This window comes from Pelodiscus sinensis, chromosome 3 (genome assembly GCF_049634645.1).
Source record: "Pelodiscus sinensis isolate JC-2024 chromosome 3, ASM4963464v1, whole genome shotgun sequence".
In the NCBI taxonomy this organism is placed as follows: domain Eukaryota; kingdom Metazoa; phylum Chordata; order Testudines; family Trionychidae; genus Pelodiscus; species Pelodiscus sinensis.
The window spans coordinates 13,137,840-13,160,792 of NC_134713.1; the positions used below are offsets into that span (position 1 = coordinate 13,137,840).

Genomic DNA, 22,953 nt, shown 5'->3' on the forward strand with positions numbered 1-22,953 from the left:
GGCGATGGGAGCTTTTTTTGTGCAAAACCGCGTCTAGATTGGCATGGATGCTTTTCCGCAAAAAGTGCTTTTGAGGAAAAGTGTCCGTGCCAATCTAGTTGCTCTTTTCCGCAAATGCTTTTAACGAAAAACTTTTCCGTTAAAAGCATTTGTGGAAAATCATGCCAGTCTAGACGTAGCCAATGTGTTGAGCTTCTACAAAGGAAGGCTGAGAGGTGACGTTGCTGAAGTTTCTAAGTACCTTCCCGGAGAGGGTATTTAAAGGCCTGTTTAAAGGCACAGGGAAAGGCAAAACAGGACCCAGTGGCTGTCAGGTGAAACCAGACACAGCTGAGAAACAAGGCACACATATTTCACAGTGAGGATGATTCACCAAACTTTCAAAGCAAGTGACAGATTTTTCATTTCTTGACATCTTCTAGTGAAGACGAGATGTCTTTCTGGTGTGAGCTTGGATGAAAACTTAGCTATTTTGATATACAGCAGGGCTGGGACATACGGGGTCAAGTTCGATGCTCTAATGGTCCCGTTCAGCCTTAATATCTACTAATTAATGACAAACTCTGGGGATTTATTATCCATGGGCCCCAGACTCAGCTGTCATTAAGTGGGACAATCCAGGGCAACCAACTCAAAGATCCAAAGTGGCAGACTGGGGTCAGGACACTGGCCATGCAGGGGAGCAGTGGGTGTGGCAGTGACATCACAAAGGCCTGTTGCAGGACCTCAGCCTATTGGGGGGAAAGTGGTGTGTCATTTGTGACCTCACAGAGAGGCCCTGACAACAGCCAGGCAGGACAGAGGCACAGGGCAAGGAAAACCTCAGAGATTCCTGTGGCTCTGCAGTAGCAAGGCTCCTGCTCAAGCTCTCTCCCTGGGGATGGATAAACAATTGGGATTACTCTAGGCAAGCGTGAGTAGGAACCTTGTCGGAGTTTTCTTCTTCCCTACCACCCATTCTGTGTTACCTGCTTAGGAGCCTGTTTGGCGTCTGTTCTGTCTGACCCACCTGGTACCAGCTGAGTCCTAGGCATAGAAATCACTAAGTTAAGGTGATTTGATTTCCTCCCAAGGACTTTATTCCTTAGAATCGCTGCAGACATTGGGGGTTTGTCCTTTTGACTCCTTCCTACCAGCAGCACAGAAGGAAGGGAGGCATGGTCTGTTACTGCCACCCTTCCTTCCGCACCGCTGATAGAGGCAGCCCTACTTTCCACACTGAGGGGCCGGAGAGCAGTGGGTAGTGGCAGGACACCCAGCTCAGAGGTCAATGCCACTGCCAGCAGCGGTGCAGCAGGAAGGGTGGCATGGTATGTGATTGCCACCTTTCCTTCTGTGATGCTGCTGGTGACGATGCTGCCTTCTGAGCTAGGAGGCTGTAGAGCAATGGACTCTGGGGAAGTGCCCAGGTCAGATGGCAGCACAGAAGGAAGGGAGGCATTGTATGGTATTGCCCCCTTCCATCTGCACTGCTGCTGGTGGTGGCACTGCCTTTTGGTCTGGGTAGGAGCAGAGCAGTGGCCTCTGATGAGGCACCCAGCTCAGACGGCAGCACAGCTGCCAGCAGCGGCACAGAAGGCAGGGTGGCATGTTATGGTATTACTGTCCTTCCTTCTGTGCCACGGCTGGTGGCAGTTCTATCTTCTAACGTGGGCTGCTGGAAAGGCAGTGCCGCCACCGCAGCGGAGGAGAAGGATGGGTGGCATGGCATCATATTGTCTCCTTTCCTTCCCTGCCACTGCTTTCTAAGGAGGTGGCTGGGGTGGGGGAAACTGGTCAGACACCCAGCCTGAATGGCAACCCAGCTGCCAGCAGCAAGGCAGGATGAAGGGGGGCATGGTCTGGTATTGCCACTCTTCCTATTGTGCTGCTGGAGGTGGCTCTAACTTTTAATCTGGGCAGCAAGAGAGTACGGGCACCAAGAAAAGAAAGTCTGCACCCACAGCAGCACGGAAGGAGGGTAGAAAAGTCTGCTACTGCCACCCTTCTGTGCTACTGCTGGAAGCAGTCCTGCTTCCCACGCTGAACAACTACAGAGTGGTGGGACAGAGTGGTGAGTACTGGTGGGTACTGGCAGGACACCCAGCTCTGAAGTCAAGGTATCCACAAGCAGCAGCGCAGAAGGGAGGGTGGCATGGTCTGGTATTGCCACCTTTCTTTCTTTGCTGCTGCCAGTGGCGGAGCTGCCTCTCATCTAGGAGGCCACAGAGCAATAGCCTCTGGTGAGGTACCAGAGGCAGTGAGTGAAGCCGAGGAAAACCCTGAATCCAAGTCTAACCCACAGTGGGTACATCTAAACTACATGGCTCCATCGATGGAGCCATGTAGATTAGGCTGATCGGCAAAGGGAAATGAAGCCGCGATTTAAATAATCGCGGCTTCATTTAAATTTAAATGGCTGCCGCGCTGAGCCAACACACAGCTAGCTGATCAGCTGTTTGTTGGCTCAGCGTGCTAGTCTGGATGTTCCCCTGCCGACATGAAAGCCGTTTATCGACCTCCCCGGTAAACTTCATCCTACGAGGCATAACAGGGAGGTCGATAAAGGGCTTTCAGGTCGACACGGGAGCATCCAGACTAGCGCGCTGAGCCGACAAACAGCTAATCAGCTGTTTGTCGGCTCAGCGCGGCAGCCATTTAAATTTAAATGAAGCCGTGATTATTTAAATCGCGGCTTCATTTCCCTTTGCCAATCAGCCTAATCTACATGGCTTCATCGATGGAGCCATGTAGTTTAGACACACCCTGGGAGTGTTACGCTGTCCTTGCTGTTCCTGATGCAGAAGACACAAGTCTGAAACAGCTTCTTAGTAGGGATTTACCATCCTTGTGGTCAAGCTCTAGAGAACAATGCTTTTAGCTCTAGGATACCTGGACTCGGTGCCAGGGATGACAAGCCCTAGAGAGGGTCTCTGGGAAGGCCTGGTCTACATGTTAGCAGGCTCCTATCTTTGCATGGCCTTGGGGGAATCAGACAGTGACAGGATCTGAGCCCTTATGTTCCCCTGTAAGCTGAGGTATTGTGTGGCCACCCAGCTGATTAGCAGAGTACCCACAGGCCTCCATGCATGTGTAACCACCACCAGGTGGATTTGAACCTGGGACATCTGAAGCTGAGTATAGCAGAGGGCTTATTTCAAATTTGGTAAACCTCATTTCACGAGGAATAATGCCAAATTTGAAATAGCTATTTCGAAATAAGTGCTGTGTAGACACTTATATCAAAATAGGGGGCCTCACTGATTAACAATTCACTAACGGGTGGTATGTGATACACACAAACACACACACACACACACTGATTATCAATTCACTAAAGGATGGCATGTGAGATCTCTCCTAAGAGCCAGTGGCCCAATGGTTGTCATAGTCCTTGGGAAAGGTAGGTGCAGATAATATTTAAGAACTTATCTATGTAAAAGTTATGTTCTTAGTGACTTGGGATTAATGCAGGTCACCAGGAGCGTTCCTGTCCAGCAGGAGGTAACAGATCCTTATTTCTCTGCCTTCTGATGGGCAGGGGATGTCTCTCGAAGGATGCTTGCCTGCATGATGCTGATCAAGTAATTGCACAATTTCAAGAGGAAATTTATAAGAAACAACAAGCAGCAGGAAAGAAGCCTGTTTACAAATATAGACAATAGTTTGTTGGGATATATGCCTGACTTGTTGCATGTATATCACTATCACATGCTAGCCTGGCTGTAAAAGGATAGAAGGACTTCAGGGTCACCATTGCCCTAAAAGACATAAAAATGTCTAGTTACATACATCTAGGTTCTAAATGTGTGTTAGGGTTGTGTTTAATATGTAGCCATCTGCTGCCAGTACTTCTCCCGGCTATCACTTGCATCTCTGTGCTTTGTTAAAGAACCTATACCAGCTTGCACTGTACAACATAGCTAAATCCTATGAGTTAAACAGAGCAGTGATCCAAAATGCAATGGGTAAGCTGTGATTTTCTGCTGCTTTGAGAGATGCAAATCAGTGAATCCTGCAAGTGTCCAGGGGACTAAGGGCTGGACCAGGGATGGGCAATAATTTTTGGTGGGGGGGGGGCCACTCCAAGATTTTGGTTAGTGGTCAAGCGCCGCACTTTTCTGTGTAGAGGGTGCGGGGTCAAGATTGGGTGCAGAAGGGTGCATGGAGTAAGAACCATGGTGCAGGAGAGGGTGTGGGGTCTGAGAGGGTGTTTGGGTGGAGGAGGGGGTTGTGACCTGGGTCAGGGGATTGGAATGTAGGGTCAGGGTGGGAGTGTGGGTGCAGGAGAGGATTCTGGCTTGGGGGAAGGGTTTTAGAAGGAGTACAGGTCTGGGAGGGAGTTGTGACCTGGGGCCGGGGGGGTGCAGAGGGTTTGGATGGTGACCTGGGGGAGGGAGTTGGGATGTAGGAGGGGTTGGGGTGCCAGAGGCAGGCACAGGCTGGGAAGAGTTTCCCTAGGTGTCTCCTGGCCAGCAGGCTGCAGTACCCCCGAGCCAGGCTGGGCTCCCTGTCTGCTGCAGCCCCAGCCCAATGGAAAATGCAGCTTCCTCCCTCCATGGGGCTCTCAACTCAACATGGGGGAAGAGGCTTGCATTGCCCCTGTTACTCAGGCCAATCTCTCCGCTCCCATTGGATGGCTGTTTCCAGCCAATAGGAGCTGAGGATTGGGCTGGGGGCGGGAAGCCTCTCCCTCCCTGCACAGCAGAGAGAGATACAAACCTGAGGGTCCTGGCAGGGGGAGCCACGGGCCGGATCCGGCTTGGCCGGCCAGATCTGGCCCACGGGTCATATATCGCCCAGGTCTGGGCTGGACACTCCAGGGAGCTGTATGGCGGGTTGCTGTGTGTCTGTTGTTAAACTGTAGAGAAGAGCAGAGACTGTGTTGCCCTGGAGAGTAAATTGTGTTGTCTGTGGCCAGTGAAATTGGGAAGCTGACCCCCTGGGAAGCACCGGGCCAAAGGCAGGTAGCGGTGAAGTTCCTCACAACCCTGGGAACCCCCTAGAAGGAGGGGGAGACATTGACGAACATCTCCCCTGAGCATGTGCCCCTGAAGACAGACAGTGCAAAGGACTATGGAATCCATGCATTGTTCCCTCCCCCTGCCTGCCAACAAGAATCAGGGGAGAGGGTAACACCATCTTTCAAACAAACTCACATACACTTGCACTTGGCTGGGAGGGAATATTTCGGCCTGAGCCTACTGGGCTCTTCTGACTCTCACTGGTGGAACCATTCAGTGGGCCACCTGCAAGAAAAGTTTTGGAGGAATCCGGTTGTAGTTGTCTAAGCTGCCCTTGCCAACTCTTCCACTCAGAAATAGCAACTGGCCAAGAGATGCCCACAATGGGGCTATGTCTGGACTGCAGGCTTCTTTCGAAAGAGGCTCTTTCGAAAGCATCTTTCGAAAGAGCCTCTTTCGAAAGATCGCGTCTAGACTGCAGGCGGATCTTTCGAAAGAGCAATCCGCTTTTTCGAAAGAGAGCACCCAGCGAGTCTGGATGCTCTCTTTCGAGGAAGCCCTATTTACATTGAAGAACGCCTTCTTTCGAAAGAGGAACTTTTGAAAGAAGGCGTTCTTCCTCGTGAAACGAGGTTTACCGCCATCGAAAGAAAAGCCGCGTTCTTTCGAAATTATTTCGAAAGAACGCGGCTTGAGTCTGGACGCAGGGGAAGTTTTTTCGGGAAAAGGCTACTTTTCCTGAAAAAAACCCTGAGTCTGGACACAGCCTGGGTGTGCAGCTGGCTCAGGAGAGGGGTGTGTGTGTGTGTGTGTGTGTGTGTGTGTGTCTGTGTGTGTGTGTGTGTGTGTGTGTGTGTGTGTGTGTGTGTGTGTCGGGGACCGGGGGAGAAGACAACTCAGCTGGTGAGGTTTTTAAGTTGGCCAACCCTGGCTAGACATCTCCCCCACCCCCGAGAGGAGACGTCGTAGCACCCTCTCCTCCTGGTGTTCATTTCCCCCATTTTTGCTGTAGGAGACCAAGGTATATTAAGTGTCAGGGGCTGGGATGACTTCATCATAGTCACAGGCAGCGGTGCTATTTACCTACTTTATAGCTATTCCTTGCCTGGGCTGGGTTCATTGTAGAACTTTGGAGCAGCACAGAAAACAAAGCAGCATTTCTTATTTCGATACAGGGGTGGAGCCAGGCAGCAGGGGAAGAGCATTCTTCAGTGAGCAGTGAGCAGCTACCGGCAGGCAACACACCTCTGCACTAAGCTGACTGCAGTGCAGCACAGGTTTCGACAACAGCCAATGCTGTTGCTGCTGCCGCCACCCCCTCACTCTCAGATCTGACTTTTCTCATCCTTCCTCCCTTTACTGCAATGCCTTAGTAAACAAAGCAGCTGCAAATGTGAGGGGAAGGGAAGAACGAGTGGGAAAGCATCCTGGGATGGGGGAAGAATAAATGCCCTCTTCCTGTGTGTCCTCTGTGTTGGGTTGGCATGATTCTAGGGCAGACGGACAGCACCCTAGTGCACTGTAGAACCCAACATTATGGGCACCGCTGCAACCCAGGGCCCAGGGAGGTTGGCAGAGCTCATGCCAAAGGTTCCTGCCCAAGTGGATGGAGGCCCAGTTGCATTGCTGGCTGGCAGAGGATACTTCTTCCCCCTGCCAGACCTACCTTGCCTGAACCTGGCTGTCCAGGCTTGGTAGGGGAACAGGAATTGCCCTGCTGTATGTGAGGCAGCCCAACCATGTGAAGGCAAAGGGTAGGCTGCAAAAGCTTGTTCTAGGGAGAATTAATTCACCCTGGTGCTGCCACTGCTGCTATTGGGCCAAAAATTCTAAGACAATGAGATTTCTCACCTGGCTGAAGTTACAGCAGGTGCAGCTCCACAGGGGGCCAGTGACTGTCTCAGACCCTCACCAGGTTTTCCTCTCAGGTTGTCTCCCCATCACACCTAAATCCTGCCCTCATCCTTTACCCCCATTGTCCTGCACCTTGTGTAGAAGTTTACACGAGGGGAAGTTATTTAACAGCCACAGTGCGTAGGGCAATAGATAAATTGGCCACAGACTCTCAGCTGAAACCATGGCAGCAACTCGGCCCACCCCTAGTCTCCACAGTAGTTATTCATTAGGACTTCTTGACAGCAGAAAGGAGAACTAGATAAATTCATGGCGGTTAGGTCTATCAATACTTATCTGCCAGGATGGGTAGGAATGGTGTCTCTAGCCTCTGTTTGTCAGAGTGACAAGAGAGGGATTACTTGATGCTTATCTGTTCTGTTCACTCCCTCTGGGGCATCTGGCATTGGCCACTGTTGGGCTAGCTGGACCTTTTGTCTGACCCAGTGTGGCTGTTCTTATGTTTGACCTTGGAACCTCCTACTTCAAAAACCACAGCCCCCGCTGCTGTTCAGCCTGACATGGCAGAACGAGCTTATCTTTGGTAAAGGCTACAATGGTGGTTCTCTGGAGATTTCAGCCTCCGGGGGGAGACAAGCCCCTTCCCAGGTGGGCTCTGACCCAGGACCTGGAGTATTGGGTTCATATCCAGGTCTTTTAATCCACTTCCACTGCCAGATTTGAAAGAGTTAAGATTTAAGGGCCAGAACTGGCTCATCTCTGACTATGTCGTCCCAACACACACATCGCCAGTTGTCTGGGAGCAGGATGGGCACTTGTTCCAGGACTGAAGTGGCCCTCTTTGTGATAACTCCCTCAACGTTCATACAAAGAGTACAGCACATGAGTGATATGATCGCACCATTAAGTCACAGCTTGAAGTCTGCCTGGTAGATTTTCATCTACTGAGCTGCACATGAAGGTTTTTCAGGGAAGCCAGTTTGAAAAAGAGTTCAAGTCTGCTTGGATCTGAGAGTTACAATGGACTGGTTAGAGCTGCTCCTTATTGAATCTGGAGCAAAGGAAATATTTGCATTTTGACTACTTTGATGCTAGGCTTCTTTGATGGGAGCCAATGACAATCATTTTAAGGCAATAAAGAACTAGCCAAGCCTATTTTTTCTTCAAAGGTCAGCCTTGTAAATGGCATTAAAGGAATTTTCTGGAGATAATGTTTCTGTTAGATGTTTCAAAAGATTGTAATACAGCTCTTTATAAAAGAAGGGAAACATATTTGTTACTCTGATATGCTGAAAATGAATCAAGGATGTTAGCAACAGAAGTTAAATTAGATTATGAAAAAAATAAAAAATAAATGTCCTTGCGTTCAGTAGGAAACCTCTGAGATCAAGGGAGAACACCAGAGCAGAGTTATACCCCATGGAAAATTAGAGATTAGTACTTTCTTCCCTTTGATAAGATTTTTTTTTTGCAGAAACTAAAAATAGGGAAAGAATTTGTGTAGGATTTAAAAAAGCCAAAGCACTAACTAAAGTAAAATTGACATGGAAAAATGGTAAAACAGTGTTTGCTACTAAGCACATTATTGTTGTCTGGCCAGTCTTACTAAGGTATTGGGAAAGTGTCATTAATGTTTTCAAAATATGAATTTAAATTTGTTACTGTGATTCTATTGTATCATATTACTTGTTGCAACAGTAGCTGTGTGACGTGGGTATGGACAACCGCCATATTGTTAGGATCTTTCATTTTGGGTATGCTAAACATTTCCAGAGTTCAAAAACTTTATCCAGATGAATTGGGTCTCTTGAATCCAGAATGTTTGGACAGAAATCTCTATGGAAATATTTTTTGAGAGATTGATGGTGATTTTTATTTTTAGTTAGGCTATAATCCCTGCCAAAACACCTTTTCTTGGCATATGTGAGTCTAGCCAGAAACAAATGCAGGAAGACTTAGATACTGCAGTGCTATAAATACTGTTATGTGACTTCATGGTCTCATAGCTCGTTTAGTACTGCCATGCCCTGCTATTCCACTGTCTTCGGAATAACAACAATGGCAGAAACTCCAGTTTCATGGTTTTATTATTGAAGTAGAGTACAGAGGGAGCGCCTGTCCTCCTGCTGGTACAATCAACTTACTTCTGTCCTAGAGGCAGGAAATAGACACTCTGCAACTTCTCTGGTTATTCATGAAACTTGGAACCATCCCATCTAAAAGGAACCACACTTTTGTAACACAACGCCACACAGCCAGTAACTCTCTCACAATTCCATAGGGAGATAGGTAAATCAGACCCTAATTCACTTAAGCACAAGAGTATCTTACTGATATTTGGCTGAGATTTCAGAAATAACCTAGGGTTAGTCTACACTACAGAGTTTTGTTGGAAAAACAGCCATTTTTCCGACAAAAGTTGAGGAATGTCCAAACAGCAATTGTGTTCTTCTGCAAGAAAACTGAAAGAACAGAGGGGTTTTCCTGGCATTGGTAATCCTCATTCTATGAGGAAGAAGCCTTTTTGCGAAAGAGCTCTTTTGCAAAAAGGTGTGTGTGGACAAGGAAAAGGGAATTCTTTCAGAAGAAGAGGAAAGAGCCCAGGTGCCCTGGTGGCCATTTCATCCATAGCAATCACAGCTTACATGCAAGAAAGTGCCCATTCAGTCTGGACGCTCTCTTTCGAAAAAGCAGATCGCTTTTTCGATGCACTTTTGCATTATGGACGGTCTTTTTCGGAAGAAGTTTTTTCGGAAGATCTCTTGTGATTTCAGGTGCTCAGCTAGACAGACACACCTGAAAGGGATTTGATTTTCAGAAAGTGCTGTGCTTTCATTCTGTAGAAATCAGGTCCCTTAACATATCTCACGTTGCAATGAAAATCATTGGCCATTTTTTTTAACACAAGATGGTGTACTTGGACCTTGTATTCCACAAACCAAACCAAAAGTTTTCCATTGACCTAAATGGAAAGTGCAGGCAGAATGAGGCTCTGACTGGGTGTTGATTTTTTTGGGTGAATGCAGAAGGGAGGATCCTTCCTCTCCTCCCTTGGCTTCATCCAGAGCTGCTCTTTGATAGAAGCGATGAGCCCTGTCCATTTGGCACAAGTGGCCTCTGCCTACTTTCAGTCCTTTTAGCAGCAAGGTGACTAAGTCTTGCTGGGTCTGCCAGCAGCTCACCTGGGAGGCCTTCTCAGCAACCCGTGGAGGTGCAAACTCATGGAATCATAGAACTGGAAGGAACCTCGAGAGGTCATCGAGTCCAGTCCTCTGCCCTAACAGCCGGCCCAAGCACCATCTAGATCATCCCTGACAGGTGTCTGTCTAACCTGCTCTTAAATATCTCCAGTGATGGAGATACCACAACCTCCCTAGGTAATTTATTCCAGTGTTTAACCACCCTGACAGTTAGGAAGTTTTTCCTAATGTCCATCCTAAACTTCAATACTCTTTGCTTCTTAAAGGACCACTCTCTCCATAAGGTAGGCTGTGCCCAGACAACAGGGTCTCTAGCAAGGGCAGAGAATGCATGGGACACTCCATCAAATACCTGTAACCTGCATGAACTTTAAATGACCGAAGCCCAAGTCCTGACGTATAATAGCCCTTTGGGATCTCACAAGAACTGACGATGCTTTAATGCCTCAGTTGAATTTTAGAGGGAACTGTCATGAGCCACCTTGAGCCCATTTAGGTGGATTGAGGCTCTAGAGGTCGATCTTCTAGCATTCAATTTAGCGGGTCTGGTATAGACCCATACATTCAAAGCTGAGGGCAGCCTCTGCCAGCGTCCAGTACTCCTCCTTTTGTGAGGAGTAAGGGAAGCCGATGGTCTCCCTCTGTGTGGACACCGCCAAGGCTTGGCTAAAGATACCTTAAACTGTGTACCGTAAGCTGAGCTTTCTGATCTAATACAGACCAGGCCTTAGAGGGATAAGAGGATGTAACGTGCCCTTTTATTCCAGACACAAGCTACCCATATTGCTGATCTCAGCACAGGGGAGGGAAAAGAAGTTCTGGGGCTGCTAATTTCCATCCTACAGAGGTGGGTGGGGAAAGAGGAGAAGAAGAGAACTCCTCGACCGTGCCAGAAAGCACAGCTGAGCCAGCATACAGGTGAAACAGGTGATAATGAGTACCTGCTTGTCGTTAGTTACTTTTGCATGTGTGAAGCAGGGAATGAATAGAGACTTGGACTCAGCTTGGCCCGGGTATTTCTCCTAGGGCAGCATAACTTTGTGCTGCTCTTTACTCTGGGCTAGTGCTAATGTTGCCCGTTAGCCATTAGTGACTAAGGGAATTTCTGATCCCCTCCCAGCCCATCACCATGGCGACAGGAATTAATTTCACCCCCAGGAGCCTACCAGAGAGCTGTGTCAGGCTTTCTGAAATCTAAACTGCAGTGCTCACATTTCCATTTCTCCGTGTTAGTGACAGCAGCTCCCCCAACATCAATTTGCTTCAGACAGTTTTCAGGCTGCAGGAATCAATACATGAATATTTATGGGGGGGTGACTATTAAATATAGTCTTCTCAGAAGAAATACATAAATAGCAATGGAATTATGGGCGAGTCAGAGGAAACAAAGATGCTGGATACACACTTATAATCCAGATGGAACAAGCTCCTGTGATTATAAGTGAATGCAGAAGCAGCTTTTGAAGGAAATGATCAACCAGAGAGAAGACTTCGCCTTTGGAAATTTCTGATGGGCTGCAACCATTCTGAGGTAGATGGACAGAGATAGTTAGCCAATGGAGAAAAATAAACACTAAACCAGTGGTCAGTACAGTGAGATGCAGAAGAGAAGCATTTGGGAGAACTGAAGAAAAGCCTTAGTAAGATAGAAGAATGACAATAGATTCCTTTCACACTCTGTTTCTGGAAGACAGGCTATTGGGCAAGATGGACCTTTGGTCTGACCCAGTATGGCCATTCTCATGTGCTTATGTGCTTCATTCTGGACAAGGCCTACAGGCTTAGGGGATCTTGGAAGTACTTTTTCCATAAGCTCAGTTTAGTTTCTTTAAACTACGTCTCTATCTTTATATTCACATGTGTGTCTTTGATTCTTTTACCAACTTTTGGTGACTGCCAGCAGGGTTGGTAGTGCCACCTAACTATTAACCTTGCCAACATTTCTCATTATAAGGCCCAGTTTTCTGTTGCTTATAGCTTGACAAAATTTAACCATTTGGGTTGAAATTTTCCATGGAAGGTGTTTGCCTCAGACTGAGATTTTCCGGGAGACTTCAGCTAAACAGCTCATTCCATTTCTGAGACTAAGGCTCACAACTCTGCAGGCCTGCCAATGGGATGGGGGTAAACTGGGCCGGTGGAAGCCCCAGACCATTTAAACAAGGACTCCATTTCAGGCACGTAGCGGGGCCAGCAGCCGTGCGTTCCGGGACGCAGCAAGCTTTTCATCCTGTTCCCCATACGCTAAGAGAGTGAGGGGAAAGTGCTAGCATTCTATGCATTTCTCTCACACTTGGCTGGTGAAGGGAGCTCAGTGGCCAGGTGTGAGAGGCATGCACGGAATGCAAGTACTTTCCCCTCACTCCCTTAGCATCCGGGGAATGGGATGAAAAGCAAGCCACATCCTGGAGTGCACAGCTGCTGCCCCCGCTACATACCCTAAATGACACCCTTGCCTTTAAATCACTACTGGAGTGCCCTGCTGCATGCTCTGAGCAGCTCCGAGGCACCAGGAGGGGGCACTCTGTGCTCTGGGCAGTGCTGCAACTCTAGCACCTGTGCCTTTTGGAGCAGGGACTTGACATTTACCAGGAGGGTGGCTGTTGTATCAAGGAAGTGTCTTTTTCCCATCCCCATGACATCTGCTGAAATGTGGCCACATTATAAGCCTTGAGGAATCCTAGTTTCACATGTTCTTTAGCAATTTTGTATATTTTTAGCAGTTAAATTCCCTTTGCATGTTTGAGTCCCTTAGCGTGTTTGAGCCTCTCTCTAGAGAAATGGTCTGAGGTAAACAGGATAAAGTTTAATAAGGACAAATGCAAAGTGCTCCACTTCAGAAGGAACAATCAGTTTCACACATGCAGAATGGGAAGCGACTGTCTAGCGAGGAGTATGGCAGAAAGAGATCTGGGGGTCATAGTGGACCACAAGCTAAATATGAGTCACCAGCGTGACACTGTTACAAAAAAAGCAAACATGATTCTGGGATGCATTAACAGGTGTCTTGTGAGCAAGACACGAGAAGTCATTCTTCTGCTCTACTCTGCACTGATTAGGCCTCTATTGGAAATTATTATGAAATTATTATGTTCTGATCTGGGCACTACATTTCAAGAAAGATGTGGAGAAACTGGAGACAGTCCAGAGAAGAGCAACACTAATGATTAAAGGTCTAGAGAACATGAGCTGTGAGGGAAGACTGAAAGAATTGGGCTTGTTTAGTTTGGAAAGGAGAAGACTGAGAGGGGGCATGATAGCAGTTTTCAAGTACTTAAAAAGGTGTTACAAGGAGGAGGGAGAAAAATTGTTCTTCTTGTCCTCTGAGGATAGGACAAGAAGCAATGGGCTTAAATTGTAGCAAGGGAGGTTTAGGTTTGGATGTTAGGAAAAAGCTCCCAACTGTCAGGGTGATTAACGCTGGAATAAATTGCAGAGGGGGGTTGTGGATTTTCTGTCACTGGAGATATTTAAGAGCAGGTTGAATAGGCATCCATCAGGGAGGATCTAGACCAGGCATGTCCAAAGTCCGGCCCGCGGGCCAATTGCGGCCCGTGTTCCGGTTTAATACGGCCCCCCAGGTAATTTGGCAATATCTATCTTTTATGGCCCCCAACGAATCCATATGTATTGAGATGAATACATTGTAAAATCTCAGTTAATGTCAGTTGGTCTAAATCAGTTATAAATATATTTGGACACAACATGTATACTTGGTGTTATGTTCCTGTTCATATTTTTTGAACTTAAAAGTTGACAGATAACCTTTATTACCAATAATATGTAATGTACTTTACAATGTTCCTGACATATATTTCAGCTTCCTGGATTTTTTTTTCATCTGGCCTTCAGATATGAAAGGCAGAGTGATTTAACACCTGTTTAGATTTGTCATCCATGTGACAAAATGAAAAGTATGCCATTTGCAATAAATTTTGCATAAAATAGTTAATTTGCATTTAATTTTAATGGTTCAAAGAATGTCAGGCAAAATGGTCGGCTCTCACGCATGTTCACTTCATCAAATCTGGCCCTCTTTGAAAAAAGTTTGGACACCCCTGATCTAGACAGTGCTTGGTCCTACTGTGAGGGCAGGGGACTGGACTCAACGACCTCTCAAGGTCCCGTCTAGTTTTATGATTCTATGGCTCCCAGAGCTGACCTAACTGCATATGAGACGTCCCACAGCAACAGAGCAATTGAACATGCTTCAAGCCAGAGCTCCAGTGTTAAAACCGGATTTTCTTTGTAATGGCTACTCTGAAATGGGATGGGCCCCAGCACCAGGACTAAGAACTGGGCCTGGGTTAGCAAAGAGGCTGGGACAAGGAGCTAGGGAAGCAGGAGACTAGGGCACAAAGCCAGGTTGGAGGAAAGACTGAGACTGGATGAGAAGCCCAGGGAGAGATAGTAGGACGGCAGCCAATGAGTGGGAGAAGAGAATTGGCTGAAGAATCTATGCCCCTCTCCCCTCCCACACACACTCCCTCCAGAGCCTGGAATAGAACCCAAGACTACAGAGTCTCACCGTTCCTCCTCTGTGAGCAAGGAACTGTGAAACCCTCTGGCAAAGTGTGTGTCCAGGCCTGGCCCACTCCTAGCTCAAGTCTATGCATTGGATCTAAAGGTTCTAACCTGACTGATTGTTCCAGTGAGTGGCAATATGATGCCACATTGTGAAACTGCTGTTTTTTCCTGTTTACTTTATTAAAAAATCATGAACAACACACTCACAAATCCTATGCTGAAAGAACACTCTTAAGATTGCAGAGTCAAGCACTCAAAAGGTTTACTGCACGCTCTCAATTCACCCTCCTTGTGTGTATGTATTCTGCTCATCTTTAATTCAATGATCACATACTATTGTTTCCATAGGACCTTTGCATCATGCAGTTCATAGGGCAGATGTGTTCTAGGGATGAATCCATATAGTGCAGGCAGGGGCGGATGAGAGTGCCGCGGGGCCCCGGGCAGCGAAATTTTGCGGCCCCCCCCCTTTGACACAGCGCATGTGCTATGGCGCCAAGGCACATGCGCGGGGCCTCGGGAAGCACAGGGCCCGGGGCAGCCGCCCCGCTTGCCCTGCCCTAAATCCGTCACTGAGTGCAGGAAATTATGCTCTTATCTGTCAGAATTCCCACTTCTAATACAGCACATTTCATTAACATCCCTGCTTCATTTGTTGCAGAAGTTGGCAGATGCACAGTGAATGAGGCAGTGCACTAAAGGAAGAGAAAGGATAGTCTCAGTTAAGCCATTGAATGCTGCCTTGGAGAATTGATTCTATTCATGCTTCTTCCACTGAGTTCCTGGGTGATGCTGGACAAGTCACTTAAAACATATTTTCAGAGGTACATTCCTTATTGTCTGGGTGCCCCAGCTGGTATTCTGGGTTTTGATTTGTAGAAATGAGAAGCAAAGGGACCTGCACTCTAAACACTGAGGCTGAGTCTACACTGGCATGATTTTGCGCAAATACTTTTAACAGAAAAGTTTTTCCGTTAAAAGTATTTGTGCAAGAGAGCATCTATACTGGCATGTGCCTTTGAGCAAAACATTTGCTTTTGCACAAAAGCATCCGTGCCAGTGTAGATGCGCTCTTGCGCAAGAAAATTCTGATGGCCATTTTAGCCATCAGGCTTTCTTGCGCAAGAAATTGATGTTACCTGTCTACACTGGCCTTTTGCGCAAGACCGCTTGCGTAAGAGGACTTATCCCTGAGTGGGAGCATCAGAGTATTTGTGCAAGAAGCACTGATTTCATACAGTAGAACATCAGCGTTCTTGTGCAAATACTCGCAGCCAGTGTAGACAGGTGGCAAGATTTTGTGCAAAAGCAGCCACTTCTGCGCAAAATCTTGCCAATGTAGACACAGCCATAAAGTAATATGTTATTCTAAGTTCTCAGTGAAATCAGAGTTGTCTCAGATTGGTGGAAACTTTTCAGTTGAATGTTTCTCTGCCTCAATGACTTATCTGTAAAATGGGGAAAATGCCATCCCTTCTCTTCACAGTAGCTTTGTGAAAATAATTCTTTATTGTTACTGAGGCACTCAGACACAATAACATACACTGGAAAGCACATGACGAAAATAATAATTCTGGGATTGAATGATGTGCAAGAAGGAAGGAAGGTGTCATGGAACCACAGTTTGAAAAATGGGGAGTAAACAAAATATGGAATAACTGCTCATTAATCTATACTGACAGTAGCAGGGGGCACATGTGATCATGCAGTTAGGCTGTTTGATGCAGACACACAGGGAAACCCCATGTTAAAATTGCACAGGCAACCTGAACTTTGTCATTTCCTAATTTGGGAGGGTGTTTAATTTGCACCTTTACTAATGTTCTTTCACTGTTCATCTGTCAAATAATGCCACTTTTAAGTGACAGGATTAGTGACATGCAGAGAGAGGCAGGATCGGAGGTCTATGGGTGGAACCGAATTTTCTATTCTGGCTGAACCGAGCTGGGCACAGGAGTGCCAGGGAAGTAGCCATGGAAAAATGGTTTCAAGTCACCTATGTACTTCCTTTATTAATTATTGGCTCTGCCGAAGGCCTGCTCCACTTCTGGGCTTCTGTAACTTAGTTTTGGCAACAATGCCCCACCTTCTTTTTTACAATCAAAAGTAGAGCACAGCAGAGTTCTGGTCCCAACTTTAATATTCCACTTTTGCTGTGGGCTGCAAGGGGGGCCATTGTTGAGTCATTTCACCATTGCCATAGCACTGAGGGAACCTGGGATTTAGTTGGGATTGGTCCTGCCGAGAGCAGGGGGCTGGACTTGATGACCTTCTGAGGTCTCTTCCAGCTCTATGGTTCTATGATTCTATGATTTCCCAGTTTCACCTCCATTATGACTCACTTACTCTACTGGCATGGAATAAAGTGACTGCAACAAATGAGAGACTCAGGTCCAGGAAGTCCTGAGTTCCAATACTGCCCACATAACACATGCATGGAAGCCCTGGGCAATTCAGATAGCTTCTTGTGCTGGCTTCTCTATCTGTACAATTGGACTGCAGTATTTAAAAAATTGCTTTTGCAGGAGGGTCCTGAAGAACAGTATATTATTATATATATTAGAAACGTGCATCTGTCTGTCTGTGAGCAGAACCTCTCACATGAAACAAACTCATTTGTTCAAGAACTCCTCCTAAATGGTAAGAGTTGGGACCAGCAAATGTGGTATACAGCTTCCTGTTATCATAACGTAAAGCAAGGTCAGGGTTTGATTGTGCCAGGCTAATGGGATGTGCGTGGAATTTTATTGTTTCTCATACAATGGAGAGGGAGGGGCATGGCAGGAGGGAGTTATACTATAGAATGACCACAGGAGGGCACCAAGGGGCCAGAGATGGAGATCGGGACAGCTACAACCCCATTGGGCCAGTAGGGGGCAGGAGGGAAAAAGGGACAGTTATCTACTATATATTTCAGAGTTTGACTATTTGTCGGTGTGTCTGTCTGTCCTCCAGTTGAGGGACATAGACACCTCTCCCCGGTTGTGCCCACAGGAGCTGCAGCAGCCATGGAGAGGTGCTTCTCACCTGGCCCCAACCTGCTGGGAAAGAGGTCTGGGGTTGTCCCCTCTCTCCAGGGCAGCCCGCACACTATCCCCAGCCTCTCAACCTCAGCCCCACCGCAGAAGAATGATTTAAATGAAGAAAAATAACACTTATTTGAATTAAGGATCCGAGCAATGCCAGGTAAATCATAGAATCATAGAATCATAGAATCATAGGACTGGAAGGGACCTCGAGAGGTCATCGAGTCCAGCCCCCCGCCCTCAAGGCAGGATCAAGCTCCGTCTACACCATCCCTGACAGATGTCTATCTAACCTGTTCTTAAATATCTCCAGAGAGGAAGATTCCACCACCTCCCTTGGCAATTTATTCCAATATTTGACCACCCTGACAGTTAGGAACTTTTTCCTAATGTCCAATCTAAACCTCCCCTGCTGCACTTTAAGCCCATTACTCCTTGTCCTGTCCTCAGAAACCAAGAGGAACAAATTTTCTCCTTCCTCCTTGTGACACCCTTTTAGATATTTGAAAGCCGCTATCATGTCCCCCCTTAATCTTCTTTTTTCCAAACTAAACAAGCCCAGTTCATGAAGCCTGGCTTCATAGGTCATGTTCTCTAAACCTTTAATCATTCTTGTCGCTCTTCTCTGTACCCTTTCCAATTTCTCCACATCTTTCTTGAAATGTGGCGCCCAGAACTGGACACAGTACTCCAGCTGAGGCCTAACTAGTGCAGAGTAGATCTTCTTGTTGTAAATGACTGTAAAGCTCTTTGCAGCTGTAGAGCACTAGATTGGTACAGAGCAGAGTTATGTCAATAAAACCTTGCAAGCTGCAATGTTTGGAGTCAGATCCAGAGCCTGTGCTAGTCATAGGTGACATTTCAGGAACTCAAGTAATAGAGCGAGTAAATCAGTTTAACCAACACTGCAGTGTTATTCACAAAGGGACTGTCCCCCTTGCATTTAGGATATCAAGAAAAGCAGTTCTGTCTGTGCAGCTGAAGGGAGGGGCATGGCCAAATGCCAGATCTGCTCCTGAGCAGCTGTGTGGAGTAACCCATGCTCAGTAATACCTGGAACCTTGCGAGAAGGAGTATGGTCTCAATTGGTCATATGCATCACTGACGCTCTCATTAGAGTGACATCAAGGATGTCCTAGGCCCAGTAGCTGCATTACCTTAGGCAGAGAAACCTATGTTCTTGGCAGGGCTGCACAACAGAGATATGAGATGGGGCACAACTAGGAAATTGGGCCATTCTCTTGGTAAAAGGGGAAATTAGGCCTGGATTCAATGGAACAGTGATAGATGGCTAGAGCGAGGAGCACAGAGTGCTCTTACATAAGCCACACAAATGTATCAAGAAAAGCACACGAGCTTGCACGCTCCACAGCTAAATCCTTCGTTTCATGTGGGAGGTTTGTCTGCTTTTTTCCTGGAGCTACCTCTGAGCACCCCACCATGAAGCTTTCCTGTGTGGTAGTATTCTCCCGGTCTTGTTCTGTGGGGATGCTTTATTAGCTGGCACGCTAAGATTTGTGTTGTACTTCGTTTTTATTTTTAAAATGCTGCTGTCACTCTGGGCGTTGCAGGACACGTTTTGCTTAAATATGCAACTCTGTTCACACCCGCAACTCTCTCTCCTTTTGCTTGGCTACCCTCCAGAAAGATTCAGTAATGGAAAAATCATTTCACAGCACTACAAAAGGCGATCTGATGAAGAGCTGTTTATTAGGATTTCACTCTTGCAGGCTTTTTTTTTTTTTTTTTTTTTTTTTTTTAAAGAATGTCAATGTAATTTATCTTCAATAGATCAGTTCATTATAACTGCTTTTCTCCATGTAAAATTCCTCAGCTTGATTCAAGTTGACAATTGGCTGAGAATGAAGTGGGGGATTCTTTTATTCTTCCCTCTCAAACAAGTTTAATCTTCTTCCAAGGTTAGGTTCAATTGAAAATAGGACAGCATGACATCTCCAATAGATTTGGCTAATGAAGGGGTATACTTGTCAGATGAATGTTGCCAGAAAAAAAGAAATATAGAATTTTAAACCTATGAAAATGCTTAAGAAAGCAGAATTATAGTCCAGGAAAGGACTCCAAGAACCTTGGTGCTTATCTAACAGATAGATTCCCCACCTCTGCTGTTAATAGGGACAAGTCTTTTGCTAGAATCTAAGAAATACATCAATAAATTGAAACACAGCTCATAGGTAGCGAGTGGGTTTTATTCAAACAGACTGATGTTGGAGATGTTGCTGATTATATAGAGCATCAAAAACTCATAACACTGACGAGGAAGAAGCGTGTATTTATTTATATCCCTTCCCCACTTTAAGAATCCAGTTTCTTTAACCTTCACCTTATGAGGCTAAGGTTCAAATCCAGCTAACGTGATACGAGGTTGGTTGTTTCAGCCTAGGGATGTTTAATATCGGTTAATTGAATAGTCAATTAACCTCATGAATTCTTATTGGTTACTCAACTATTCTATAGTCTCTGGGGGTGGGGCCAGCAGCCAGTGCACTCCAGCCCCACTCCTGAGGAGCCCCCCTGCCCCTTGGTGCTGCTCCCTCTGTATCAGAGGCAGCAGTGTGGGGTGCCAGGTGGGAGCTGGTCCACAAGGGGAGCCAGTTTAAAAACCAACTCCCCTCATGGACCAGCTGCCTGTCGCCCCATGCTGCTGCTGCTGATAAAGAGGCAGCAGTGGGGGGTGGCAGCAGCCAGCCCCTGTCTGGGGGGAGGTCCCGGACCCAGCATGAGCTGGAACTGAACCGGGCTGCCTGCCCCCTGGCTCCTAATACACTTTAAAAGTAGAGATGCAGCCAGAGGTAGGTCCCGGACCCAGTGCAAGCCAGGACTGAGCTGGGATGCTGGCCAGCCTGCTAAAAAATTTACTGGCAAAGAGTGTGGTGGGGGAGGGGGAGGGGACAGAGGGGGGAAGAAATGCATGTAGTGTATAGCATTAACCTATAAGATTTTGCTTATCTGTTAATCAGTTAATCGACTACATGTTTACATCCCTATCTCAGCCCCATTTCTGGTGGATGTTCGTCAAGCATCGAAATGTGGCACAAAAGAGCAAGCAGTGCCCGTTCTTGGGAACTGATCCAAAGTCCCTTGAAGCCAGTGTCTTTTCAATGAGCTTTGGGTCTGCAGCTCAGAGAGGGGCATTCCTGTGTTTCTGCTGAATGGCCACTGACATTGGGAAGCTTGCAAAGTGCTTGGCCGGCCCCCCGCGTCAAAAAAAACCAGATCTATTTCCTCTGCACACGTTTGCGTGCTACCTTACTTCTGTGCTACATCTACACTGCCCAGTCTTGCTCAAGAGCATATGCAAATGAGCCACCATTTTTGCGCAAGGGGCTTTTGAGCAAGAAGGGTTTTTTGTGCAAGAAGGAGCAGTGTAGACAAAAGCCCCTTGTGCAAAACGGCGGCTCATTAAGTATGCAAATGAGGCACGGCTATATTCATCACCGCGCCTCATTTGCATATGTTCTTGTGCAAGATTGGGCAGCGTAGAAATAGCCCTGAAGTAGTCCCCTTCATTTGCCTCCTAGACTGCGAGCTTTCTGGGGGCAGGGCTTGTCTTTCTTGTACTTTCCTGGACAGTAAATTATGCAATGGGGTGTCTAAGTGCAGTTGTAAAAATAATTGATTTCAATTAGACTGCTTGCAGAGTCAGGCCACAGCATGAGGCAGGGAGGCAGCATCGTTTAGCTGATGCTGTTATCTTGTCCCAGGATCATGGAAATCCCATCCCTGGCTTTAAATAACGATGAGACTGTTCAGTTTTGCTTTGACAAATGAACCATGTCCCAGTGAAAAAGGGTCAGCTTTCTCTAGGTCAGCAGATGTATTCTGTCTGGTCTGGCATGCACGCTGTCTGCATATTACCTGGGAGATCAAAGTCTTGTGAGTCTTACAGGCACTCTAGGTACCTGGGTGTGCATTGGTGTGTATAGGCAAGGGAAACAAGTTAACACAGATTCGTTATTGCCATGAGGTGTTAAGAGAAGAAATGTTTATTCTTATTTTTTCCAGGAGAGCACAGGTTGGACCTCCCTGATTCCGCACCCTCAGAATCCTACTGGTCCCAAATGAGGGAGTTTTCCGGACCAGAGGAGGTCAATACCGGCCCTCCTGCCACTGGCTTGGCAGGGTTCCTGGTCTCAACAGGGCTGCTGGCTCTTTTATCACTGGCCCAGTAGGGCTGCTGGCCGCTGGATCTGTCACAACTGGTCCTGACCCTAGCAGAGTTGCTGGCCTCTCTGCCTCTGGCCTGGCTGGGCTGCTGGCTGCCAAACCTGCCACTGCCACCACAGCAGGGTTCCCAGCCCCACTAGTGGTCCCAGCCATCAGCCCTGGGGCGCTCTTGTCCCGGAACATCCATGGTCCAGCAGGACCAGCGAGTCCTTGTTTAGAGAGGTTCAGCCTGTAGTAGTAATGGTGAAAACACCGTAGATTCAGAGATTCGGTTCCGTTTTTTAAGACTTGTATTTTAACAAGAGAAAAAGTAAATGAAAAAAAGATGTCTGAAAAATGAGAAAGGCAGGCTGAGCCTGTTGAAAAACATTAAAACTAATGACATAAAAGAGGTAAAAGAATATTTGGAAATGCAGACTTTATACAAATCAGCCTGTCTCAACTGAATGTATCCTAGGGTATGTCTACACTACCCCACTAGTTTGAACTAGGAGGGTAATGTAGGCATACCGCACTTGCAAATGAAGCCCGGGATTTGAATTTCCCGGGCTTCATTTGCATAAGCGGGGAGCCGCCATTTTTAAAACCCCGCTGGTTCGAACCCCATGCAGCGCGGCTACACGGGGCTTGAACTAGGTAGTTCGGACGAGGCTTCCTATTCCGAACTACCGGTACACCTCGTGGAACCGGTGTACTGATTGGTTTACCTAACTTGGCGATTGAAGTTATGCCATTTCTTATGCACATTTGCTATAGAAATTCTTTTCCCACACAAGATTTAACCTGGTTACCAAAATGGGAGGTTAGTAAGGTATAAATAGCAACGTTCTATCCCATTACCATTAATCCCGGCTCTTTGAAAGGTAGCACTGTTTACAATGTCATTGTTCCTCTGGGAAAAGCCAGAGCATAAAGGTTATTATATTTATTAGCCACTTCAGTGGTTCAAGTCTGAGTTATGAACAAAGTCATAAGTATGAAATTAATGTTGTGATTTGATTTTTAAGGAGAAAGAACTTACTGATAATTTAAGTTCAATAGAAGCAGGACTATGTCTGAGATATGTAATGACCGTGTCCAAAGCAGACTGACTGATATGGCAGCAGTGCACCAACCTTGGAGTACATTTTATTCCAGAATTGAAATTTAGTAGGTTTTTTTCATTCAATTGATAACTTCATGAGAAAGAGAGAGAGAGAGAGAATGGGGGGGGGGGGG

General features: G+C 46.8%; 1 long non-coding RNA gene across 2 annotated transcripts; it reads left to right on the forward strand.

Moving 5' to 3' along the window:
- The first annotated feature begins 806 nt into the window (after positions 1-806).
- LOC112545395 (uncharacterized) lies at positions 807-22,189 on the forward strand. Of its 2 annotated transcripts, XR_012902475.1 has the most exons (5): positions 807-913; positions 6,119-6,315; positions 15,186-15,348; positions 17,050-17,710; positions 21,574-22,189. It is a non-coding gene; the product is annotated as an uncharacterized LOC112545395 (long non-coding RNA). The 2 variants fall into 2 exon arrangements; XR_012902474.1 differs by lacking the exons at positions 15,186-15,348; positions 17,050-17,710; positions 21,574-22,189 and having other exon boundaries at positions 6,119-6,408.
- Positions 22,190-22,953: the final 764 nt, after the last annotated feature.